General features: G+C 41.1%; 1 pseudogene; it reads left to right on the forward strand.

The window, feature by feature from the left end:
* Positions 1–3351: 3351 nt before the first annotated feature.
* LOC138157279 (UBX domain-containing protein 1 pseudogene) lies at positions 3352–4417 on the forward strand (annotated as a pseudogene).
* The last annotated feature ends 7565 nt before the right edge of the window (positions 4418–11982 follow it).

Raw genomic sequence — 11982 nt, forward strand, 5'->3', positions numbered from 1 at the left:
CAACAGGGGAACCCTATGTTCTCCCAGGAGTGACTCCCTTATGTCAGAAGACCATCTCAAAACACTCAGGCTCACAACCTATGTGCCATCCTTAATTCCTCCCCCATACTTATCCCAAATTTCCAATCTGTTGCAAAATCTTGTCATTTCTATCATAACATCCCTCTTTCTACTCATGTAGCAGCCACTATAGGCCCTCCATCACCTTTTGATTATATTGCTGCAATATAATAGCCTTCTAGCTGGCTTTCCTGCCTCAATTCTCTCCCCACTTCAATCCCTCTTCCACTCAGCTGTCAAAGTGATTTTCCTAAACTGCAGATCATGTCACCCTCTGACCCCGCCTCAGTAAACACCAATGGTTTCCTATTACCTCTAGGATCAAGTATAAAATCCTTTTTGCCCCTTACAACCTGCCCCCTTCTTACTTTTCCAGTCTTCTTATTCTCTTCCATTTCCTCTGCAATCCATCCACACTGGCCTTCATCTATCCCTTGTACACAACACTCTATCTCCCAACCCTGTGCCTTTCCACTGGCTGTGCCCCATTCCTGGAATTCTCTCTATTATCTTTCCCTCCTGGCTTCTCTGTCTCATGTTTTTAAGTCATTGTAAACACCAATCTGTTGTATTTTAAACACTTCTTTTGTGGTAGAGGAAATAAATGGTTACTTTATATAATTTTTTGCATTGTACATTGAGTACCTTTCTTAGGTTATCCCTGTAATTCCTTTTGATGAAGGTTTAGAATATGAGCTAAATTTCAATTTTAAGAGATTTTTCTCCCAGACTCTAGAGATGGGTGTAATGAATACAAGAAGAGTCTGACTCTTCTCTTTGGAGCCAGGCTCCTTCAGGTCTAAACCAAGTCCACTTAAACCCAGAGCTAGGCCCACTCAGTGGGAGAGATCAGCCAATTCCTTGGGCCAGCAGCCCTGTTACTCTAACTAGGTACCGAACTCAGATGTTTCTACCTTCTGGAGTACCAGTGCTGCTCTCTACCTCTGAAGCTTCTCCCACATGAGAGAAGGGGTATAGTCTGAAGCTGATTGCAGTGTAGTGCCGTGCTAATATCACACCATGTCTCCATGTCCCTGGAGCTCTCTCTTTAAAAAACAAAACTTGGATGTACTTGGAAAACCATCATTTATAGATGCAATTTGGTCTTGTTTTTCTTTTGTCACAGCTGAAACCATGCTGGTCTGTTGCTTCATAAGGAAGCATTAGGGCCTAGGCCCTTATACAGTTTCTCTAGCCCAGGTGCAGAAGCCAGACTGGGTCCTCAGTTCTGTCCTTACCCTGACATGCACTGACTCAGGACCTTTGTGACTCACTCACTTTTCTGTACAGTCACTAAATAAATCACTTACTCCCAACTCATTCCTCAAATTCATTTCCCATACACTCAGAACATACTGTCCACTGAAACTATTCTGGATACAATTTTAGCTCTTTTCACACTCCTTTAAGCCAGTTTCTAGCCATTTACTCAACCAACACCATCCCTGAGTCTACATCCTGCAACTTTTATAAGGAGGAGAGTGACGATGGTAGGAACTGCAGATACTTGCCTCCTCATTGCACACAGCTTTTGGGACACAGCTTTTCTTTCTTCCCTTTCAACCCCAGAGCCTCCTGAGCCCCAGAAAAAGACCAATTACCTTCCAAACAGCAAATATTTTGTAGTAGTTTAGCCTAAGAATCATAGGGATAGAGAAACTGGACCTGTGAATACATTTGTATAGGGAATACCTGGGTGAGAAAGACTCCATCTATCAATGCAGATCATTACCTTTTAGTCTTTAAAAAAATTTTTTTTAATTACTTTATTTTTTCCTCAGCACTTTTTTAGTCTTAAAGAGTCACCCAGAGCACTGGCAGTTAGGTGATGCAGTGAATTAATACCAGGCCTGGAGACAGGAAGACCTGAGTTCAAATGTGACCACAAACACTTACTAGCTATGTGACCCTGAGCAAGTGACTTAACCCTATTTTTCTCAGTTTCCTTATCTGTGAAATGAGCTGAAGAAGAAAATGTCAAACTACTTTAGTTTCCTAAGAAAACCCAAAAAGGGGCCCTGGGTAAGGCTGAAAGCCACTAAACAACAACAATAGCAAACTCAAATAGAAATAGATTCCTGCTGGTTACATACTGACTTGGAAAACCACAAACTACCATTATCTATATTATATTGTATTTTTATTTATTTTTGTTAAACATTTTCCAATTATATTTTAATCTAGTTCTGGCTGGTAGTTTGCTGGCCCTTGCTAACACTTCTGATGGTAAAGGATGGAGAAGTTAAGTGACCTGCCCAAGGTCACAAAGTTAGTATGTGTCAGAGAAGCAGGACTTGAACCCAGTTCTTCCTGATTTCCAGCCAGCTCTTTGTTCACTACTCCACATTGTCTCCCAATGTAGAGTGGGAATGTGGAAATAGTAGCAGTAGCAGTAGTAGTAGTAGTAGAAGTAGCAGCAGCAGTAATACTGTGGTAGTAATAACAGCTGCTGATATTTATAATGTATTATGCTTCAAGGTTTGCAAAGCGTTTTATGTATATAATTTCATAGGCATTTAGAGCCAGAAGGAAGCCTAGAGGTAATCTAGTTCAAGCCTCTTATTTTACAGATGGGAAAACTGAGGCCAAGGAAGGCTTTGCTCAAAGTCTTGAAGAAACAGTGGCAGAGCTAGGGCCCGATGTTCTCTTTTGTTCACTGTTTTATATATTAATTTCTTATCTCTCAAACTAGTCTTTAAGCTCCTTGAGGACAGTATATATATATATATATAATAACATACAAAATTGTGTCATGTAAGACCATCAGAGCTACAGGAGATAAAGAAATGAAGAGATCAGTGTGAATTGGAGTAGTAATAATATTTAACATGTTTCTGATTTTTTGACATTTGCAAAGCACTTTGTAATATCCTCAGATAAACCTTGTGAGATAGAGGATATGATAGAGACTGAAGCAGACAGTTTCAATGACTTGAGCAAGCTATGGTCACACAGCTACCTGGTTTGAAGCAGGGTTCAAATTTGAATTTTTCTATCTCTAAGACCAGCATTCTATCATTTTAGCACCCAGCTACTTCTAGCAGGGGAAGGTTCTACAGAGAAAGTGGGACCTGAGCTGGGCCTTGAAGTATGATTAGGGTTTGCATGATAAACTGATATTTTTTACTTGGAGTAAAAAAAAAATAGTTGGGAGGAGGGACTTGTTTAGTGACAGCAGTAAAGAGAACTATGAGTATTGTCACTTCAGAAGAACTGATGTGTCTCATTTTCCAACAAGAATTAGGGGGAATCGTTCCTGAGCTGCCTCCACCTTCACGCTCACCCCTCGACCACCCTGGGCCCCCTCCCCTGCCGCCCCCCACCAGCGCCCAGCGTGTCCGGAGCCGCCGAATCTGGGTCCTGGCGGAGGCAGCACCATGGCGGAGCGGACAGCTCTGGAGAGTCTCATCGAGATGGGCTTCCCGCCGGGGCGCGCGGAGAAGGCTCTGGCCCTCACGGGGAACCGGGGCATCGAGGCCGCCATGGACTGGTTGATGGAACACGAAGATGAGCCGGAAGTGGAGGAGCCCCCAGCTCCCCCCCGGGTACACCCCTTGGGGCATGAGCCCCCACCCTATGGGGGAGGCAGCCCTGAAGGGCCTGGGGCAGCGAGGGTGGAGGAGAAGCGGGAGCAGACCAAGAGGATGTTGGAGCTGGGGGCCCAGAAACAGAAGGAACGAGGAGAAAGAGAGCAGCGGGAGGCCGTGGAGCGGGAGAGGCGGCGGAGACGGCAGGGCCAGGAGCTGTCTGCCGCCCGGCAGCGGCTGCAGGAAGATGAGATGCGCCGGGCAGCTGCGGAACGAAGGAGGGACAAGGCCGAAGAGACGGATGCCAGACAGCGAGTTCGGGAGAAGATCGAGAGGGATAAAGTAGAAAGAGCCAAGAAGTTTGGTGGCGCCGGATCACAGATCACCTCCCTTGCACCCGAACCAGGCCCTGTTCCTTCTTCTCCCAGTCAGGAGCCTCCCACCAAACGAGAGTATGATCAGTGTCGAGTCCAGGTTCGGTTGCCTGATGGAACATCCCTGACACAGACATTCAAGGCCAGAGAGCAGCTGGCCGCAGTGAGACTCCGTGTGGAACTGCACCGAGGGAAGGAACTAGGGGGTGGGCAGGACCCCGTACAGCTGCTCAGTGGCTTCCCCCGTGGGCCTTTTCTGAAGCTGATATGGAGAGACCTCTGCAGGAGCTGGGACTTGTGCCTTCTGCTGTCCTCATTGTAGCCAAGAAGTGTGCCAGCTGAAGGGGTTTCCAGCCTCCATGCCTTTTCCCCTCAAAAGTCCCCTTCACCTCTGAGAGAGCACTGACATCCCCTCCCTAATAAATACATCCTGAGTCATGTAAAAAAAAAAAAGAATTAGGGGATCTGGGCCCCAGGAAAGAGGTATCATGGCCATGGAAACTTGTGCAAAGAGGCCTGAGAGTGGTGACACGATGCATCACTGTGGAATGGAAGAACTGAGCAGAGAAGGATGGGGATGATGGTCACCGGGATCTAGGGCCACACTCTTCCCCAAATGCTGATGTCTTGGTATAAAACCCAGTTTGTCCCATACTAGTTATAATTTTGATGATAAGCAGAGAGGAAAGGTGAGGGCATTTTAAGTAACTTTAATAGCATGAACAATATCCTAGAAGTGTTTTTGGTTCTATGCATGCAGAGGACGATGAGAAGATTGGCCTGGCAAGAGTAGCAGGTTCATGTTAAAGAACTCAGAAGAGTCTTCCTGGACCCACTTAGGAGTAGTTACTCAAGTCACTTCAATGACATCTGAAGATACCTGGATCTAACCAGGAGTTTGAAGAAGATAAGAGATTTTAGGGTCATATAGTGTCAGATACCTGTGGCACTGAGTTGAAAAGCCATCCCCAGAGAATATTTTCAGTTTGCTCCACTCAAGGAGCAGGAATGAAAAAATTAAGATTTTTAACTGAACAGATTAATCAACCAATCTCTCTCACCTCTAGATTGTGAAATAAGTGGTGTTGGATTTGATAAGTTTTGAGGTCTTGGCCAGCTCCTGCAGTCCGTGACTTGAAGATTCTAGCTACAACTTTGGGCTTCAGAAAGAAAGTTCTCATTGACATGACCTGGAGTACTTATAGAAACTTTTCATTTGTGTGGTTGGTCTGGTCCAAAGAGTTCTTTTTAAGCCTTACATTCTTCACTTGTAAAATGAGGATCATGATACCTGTAATAATCATCTCACAGGGTTGTCGTTATGGGAGAAATGTCTTCTCTCTGGGTTCATGTGGTAGGTAACTCCTGTGAAAATTGATTTACCACGATGCAGAAATTATAGAGGTAAAAACTTATGTTTTATTATGATGATCAAGTATAGGTTCAGGCCTCGGAGAAAACCTAAACACCCACTAGAAGTCTCACAAGCTTTTTTATAGGAGAAATTACATCAGAGTGATAGAAAAATAATTCTTTTATATATTACAGTCTCATGCATTCCTTAGATCATAAAAGTTAAAGAAAAGATACATCCATAATCCCATGCTTCCTTCAATGTCATAAAAATTGAACAAGTTTACCTAACTAGTATCATAATCTCATACATTCTCTAGAGAATCAGACTGAGTCCAACTCTATAGATAAACAAAGTCAGGTTACAGATTAAACCACATTTAGAGTATTCACAAATAGAATGGTTGAGGAGAAAGATTTACATGTTTCCAAGAAGTCAGGGGCAGTTGATAATCTTCCTCTGGCTTCTTATCTAAGGAATGCTTAAGACTTTAAGCAAATTTTCACATCCCATGGGACAGGTTTTGGTCAACTCCACAACCTCTCAACTGGGAAGAATGACTCTGAGTCACAAATAAATAAATAACTTTACAAAAATCATCTCAATTTGTCCTCACGACAATCCTGGGAGGTAGATACTATTATCATTTCTATTTTAAAGATTAGGAAACCAAAACCTGGAGAGGTTAAGGGATTTGCCTAGGGTCACACAGCTGTTATTCATTTAATTCATTATTCATTTCTATTTAATATTCTGTGTTCTATCATGCAGGAGGATAGGATGACTGCTTTTTTTTTTTATAAGAGCATTAGGATGCAAGCTTATCTTCTGTATGCTCAGTGAAAACATTTTCAGAACACTTTTAGTAGTGGATAGGACCATAGGGATGGCAGATACCTCATCCTATTCTCACACGGTTAGAGTTTCTTCTGTTAAGTTTCTATATTTTAAAAGCTTTTCTTTCCCTGTATTTTGGAGGTGGCAAGATCTAGTCAAAATGCTGCTCACAAATATTTGTGGTTCAGTGTTATGTCTGGGTGGTTTGGGCAACTGTTCTGTATCTAATGATGCTCTGAGTCTAGTACAATTTATTTGTTGAATTCTCAAGGGCAGTTTATGGTTCGTATCTGTACTATAGATATTAGTCTGCTATTAGTTTATAAAGCATAGAGAACCTCTGGTATGTAATTATAACTGAGTGACCGTATTTTTAAGTATCTGGTAGATGTTAAAATTTTGCTATCTGCAGAGATATGTTATATATTTGGTACCACTAAGGGGTACCAGACAATCCTTGGGGTGTCTAGGCTTTCTGCTATTGACTCTATCCTTCCATCAATAGTGTTCCTGCAAGTCTAGGGCATGGGGCCCCTGCACTCCAGTTCCATTTAGCCATTAGCAGATGAGTTTTTACAAAGAAAAGCTTACTTCAAAGGCATAATCATAAATATGCAAACTTGCTTCCCAGTAAATGGAATTTAATCACCCCTCTATACTACCTCAGTCTCTGGGGAGGTTCACAGTTTAGCTCAGTTCCTATAGAATACAGTTCCAAGATTGAAGTCCAAAACCCTCCTTGAGTTTAAGTCCCAGGCATTTTGGTTTCTCTAGGCTTCCTTGATGGACTGACTGGCTTCAACATCCCACCTGGAATCCTGGCTCCAAGGTTACTATGGCTCAAATACATGCGTACAGTGGGGATCACCACCTGCCCCTGAAACTGAAGACAAATGAAACAGAACCAATAGAGATCCCAGGCCCATTTCTTGGAATTGGGGTAAAAAATGAGGGGTGGGCAAAGAAGGTATCTCCACTCCTGGTTTAGTTCATGGTGCCCATGCTGTGGATGAACTGTAATCTGGAAGCAGTGGGAAAGAGCATGTAGAAAATAGAGTGAGATTGTCCCAGTCTAACAGTTTTAAAGATGCAGCCAAATGAAAGAGGCTACTCCTACCTACATGTTAGGAGAATCCAGGATGCAAGGTGTCTTCACGTTAGGCAATCTGGACATGCTCCAAGACCTTGATATCATTATCATTATCGTCGCCATCATCATCATTGTCGTCATCAGCATCTGCATCAGCATCCGCATCAGCATCAGCATCGAAACTATAATGTTCTTGCTCCAGGAAGTTTTACACTAGAACCTACTGCTTTTTCCTTTGAACATGCTCTTGGTGCTTGTGCCAAGTTCTGTTAATATGGGCTCCATAACATCTCTGTCAAGTCTATTCTTTCTTTTCCCTTATGTTATCACCATCCAAATTCAGGCTTTCATAACCTCTTATCTGCATTACTTTTTAAAAATAAGGTTTTTGCTTTTACATTATAATCATTTCTGGCAGTACCCCTCCCTTTCTTCCCTGCTTTCCCCTCTTCTCACAATCTATCTGGAATTGTATTCTCCTTCATAATAAAGAAAAATAGGCAAAAACTCCCTATACCATGACTTTATCTCTAGATGTATACAACATTCTGCTCTAGAAGCTCCTACCTCTCTTCTGATAGGAGAGCAGTATATATCATTTTCAGTTCTCTAGGACTATTCTTGGTTTTTCAATTACTGAGAGTTTGGTGTTCTTTTCAACACACATGTGACAAGACAGAGAAAGAGAGGCTTTGTATCTTTCCTTTTTTTCACATAACTCTACTTTACAAATTGTCCCTCATTTAATTCACAGTGAGGAAGTATATCCCTCCTTTTTATCCTTGTACTTCAAAAACCTTTTCACCCTTGTCCTTGCTACTAGGATGATATAGCAGACAGTGCTTGCTTTAGTCTAGTCTAGCAGTTCTTACACAATGGTTTGAGGACCTCTGGGGATCCTAAAACCTCCTCAGGAGATCCATGAAGGCGAAACTACTTTTATAATAATATTATATTCCAGTTAAAATAGTCCTCCCTCTTCAACTACATATCTGTATGTGCTAAATTTTCTTCATATACTTCAATCAAAATAATTTATTGCAAAAGATTGAATGCAGAAGCAGATATAAGAAGCCAGACATTAAAGAGATATGCAAAAACTATGTAAAATAATGCCACTCTCCTGATTATTTTTGGGAAAATATAGGGATTTTTCATAAAGTATGTTATCTATGTTAACATGTAATGAGTTTGTTTCTATTTAAAATGCATTAATATTTAAAAATGAATCAGTTTTAATTTAAAAAATTTTAAATTGATTATAAACTTAATTACAAAATGAGAAAAAAGAACATTTCCATGTACGTAGCAGAACATAATAGAGTATTCAATATAAAACAATAAATTTCCATCTCATGAAAATGTATATAATAAATCCTACACATTGTTTTCAAAGCAACCCAATTTTTCTGCGCTTTCTTCTAGGTTTTCTTTTGTTCTCTGCTGTGTATGTTTTAATTTCTAAAATAGCAAAAATCAATAGCTACAACCAAGATGTTGGATATAAAATACTTTGCAAAATTTTGCATTATATAAATGCATGTTATTATTTTTATTATTAGCCTAGGGTTGCCAGGCAGGTGATGATTTTATTTCCTGAGCCTTTGAGTACTTTCCTGCTGAGTTCAAGCAATTTTTTATAGAGCAATTCAGGAGTGTACAGGCAAATGACAAATGAACTCTCTGGGGGGGGAAATGTATGTGCATACTTTTAAGTTTAGAATGTATCATTAACACTTTCTTAACTTTAGATAATTAAGAAAGCAATTAATCAAATCTTAATTTGTAGCTCTGATCTCTGAAGTATAAATGTTCACAATGAGAATTTAGTAATCAGCTCTTACCTGCTTAGAGCTGGCTCCAGCACACCCCTATGTAAAATCCATATAAACTAATTATCTTTCAGGTCCTCTATAGTTTTTGAGAGTATAAAATGGTCTTGAGACCAAAAAGTTGGAGATCTACTTGTTGATCACCACATCCTCCTTAATACTCTCTTCTCTCTAGACTTTTGGGATACTACTTTCCTGGGGTTTTCATCCTACCTATCTGACCACTCCTCCTCCTTTGCTAACCATGAATGTCCCATAGGGCTCTATTCTGCACCCTCTTCTCTTCTCCCTCTATACTACTTCACTTGGTGATCTCATCCACTCCCATGGATTCATTTATCATCTTTATGCTGATGATTCTCAAATCTATTTTGAGTTCTGATTTGTCAGCTGAACTACAATCTTGCATCTTCAATTGCCTATCAGACATCTTGAACAGAATGTCCAATAGACATCTTAAACTCTATATATCCAAAGCTGAACTCATTATCTTTTCCCCCAAATGTTCCCCCTTCAAATCTTTCTTATTACTGTTGAGGGCACCACCAACTCCCCAGTTCTCCTGGTTCTCAACTTAGGTATCATCCTTAACTTCTCACTGTAGCTCACCACATCTCCTTTTTCCAATCTGTCTCCAAGAACTGTCAAGTTTCACCTTTGCAACATCTCTTGAATAGTTCCCTTTCCCTATTCTAATACTTCCATGATCCTGGTATAAGCTCTCACACCTGGATTATTCCAGTAGCCTTCTGGTTGTTCCACTTGCCTCAATTCTTTCCCTACTACAATCATCTTTTATGTAGCTGCCAAAATGGTTTTTCCTAAATTGCAGGTATGACCATGCCACCACATACTCAATAACCCCCGTGGCTCCTTTCATTGGCAGGATACAATACAAAATGCTCTGTTTGACATTCAAAGCTCTTCATAATCTTTCATTCAATGACAATGGGTTCCTTGCCATTCCTCAAACAAGATACTCTTCCTGGCTCAGTATTTTGATTGTTTCTTATGCCTGGAGAACTCTCCCTCCTCATCTCTGCCTCCTGACTTCCTTGGCTTCCTTCAAGTCCCAGCTAAAATCCCAACGTTTACAAGAAACCTTTTCTAATCCCTCTTAATTCTAGTAATTTCCCTCTCTTTAGTTTTTCCTATTTATTCTGTATGTAGCTTGTTTGTTCATATTGTCTTGCATGTTGTCTCCCCCATTAGATTGTGAGCTCCTTGAGGACAGGGAATATCTTTTAATTTTCTTTTGTTCCCCAGTGGTTAGCACAGAGCTTGGCACTTAATAAATGTGTATCATTGACCAATTGGTCTAGACCATGATAAAATTCTTCAATGAAGATGAAAAGTAGATTAGTTTTTATCTGCAGCACCAATGCTAAAAAAAGCTAGTCATTATTCCTAAGGGTTTACAAACTTTCTTTAATACTTAAAAAATAAAATGTCTGCTTCCTTTAAAAAGTCTCCCCCCAGGTATGTGTTCTTCTGTTGTATCTTCTTTTAATAAATATCTGCCCAGTTATGAGAAAGAAACAATTTTTTTATCATGGCAACTGGACTATTATAATGGCCTAATTGTTCTCCCTGTCTCATATCCCCTTTTCATTCACCCTTCACACAGCTGTAAAAATCACCTTTAAAAAATTTTTTTTTGTCTTTTTTTTTGGAGGGCAATTGGGGTTAATTGATTTGCCCAAGGTCATATGGCTAGTTTTTGTGTTAATTTTCTGAGACCACATTTGAACTCAGGTCCTGCTGACACCACCTAGGCCCTCCCCTCCCCGAAATCATCTTTCTAAGGCGTGGTTCTGACCATATCACTCTCCTGCTCAAAAAACCTTCAGTGGCTCCCTCTTCCCCTAAGGAAAAAAAGCAAATATGCCTGATCCCGGTATTTATGACTCCCCTTTGTAATTTAGCTCTGGACAGCTAGGTGGCACAGTGGGTAGAGCATCTGGCCTGGAGTTAGGAAGACTCATCTTCCTGAGTTCAAATCTGGCCTCAGACACTTACTAACCACGTGACTTTGGATAAGCTACTTAACCCTGTTTGCCTCAGTTTCTTTATTTGTAAAATGAGCTGGAGAAGAAAACGGCAAGCCTCTCCAGTATCTTTGCCAAGAAAATCCCAAATGGGGCCATGAAAAGTTGAACATGACTGAAACAACTGAACAACATAAAATAGCTCTAAATTACCTTTGTATCCTTACTTCACATTATTCCCCTTAACACAACCTCTGTTCTATCAGGCATTCTCTCAACTTGACATGCTATTTTCTACCTCCACATAATCACATAATTTTTACTCCCAGAATAAACTCCTTCCTAATCCCCACTTCTTATAACTCTTATCTTCTGATTGGCTAAGATGCCACCTCTTCCGGGAAGACTTTCCTTATCTCCACCTCCTTATCTCCAGGTTGCTCCCTCCCTTCCATTCTTTCTTAAATTATTCTAGAGCCACTGTACCCTTATCTCTCTCTCTGTCTCTCACTCTATCTCTGTCTCTCTGTCTCTGTCTCTCACTCTCTCTCAGAGCAATTGAAGACTGCAGAGATTGGAGACAGGAAAAGCTAGAGCCCCTTGGGCCTGGAGATTCCCCTTAAATGGGGATAGTACACAATTTACAGAAAGTCAAACAGACTTCTTATTGAAAAGGAGAAAATTTGGGAAGGCTACTGGTTGTCTGTGCCCCAACTGCAAGCACACCCCCTGCCCCCCAACCCTTCACCAACAGCTGTTGCTCCCACAGCATCTGTTTGCACTTGGTGAACAGCCAGGAGAGTGCCCTGGTCCAGCTGAGCTGGCAGTTTTTCTTTCCTTTGACAACCCCATTTTTTGGATAATGATATCTAATGAATGGTTGTATCCTCTCATCTGTAGCAATCACAGCTCCATTGCCC

The sequence above is a fragment of the Petaurus breviceps genome, unplaced genomic scaffold (assembly GCF_028583685.1).
Source record: "Petaurus breviceps papuanus isolate PSGF00001 unplaced genomic scaffold, PetGlider_PUasm1.0 171, whole genome shotgun sequence".
NCBI lineage: Eukaryota > Metazoa > Chordata > Mammalia > Diprotodontia > Petauridae > Petaurus > Petaurus breviceps.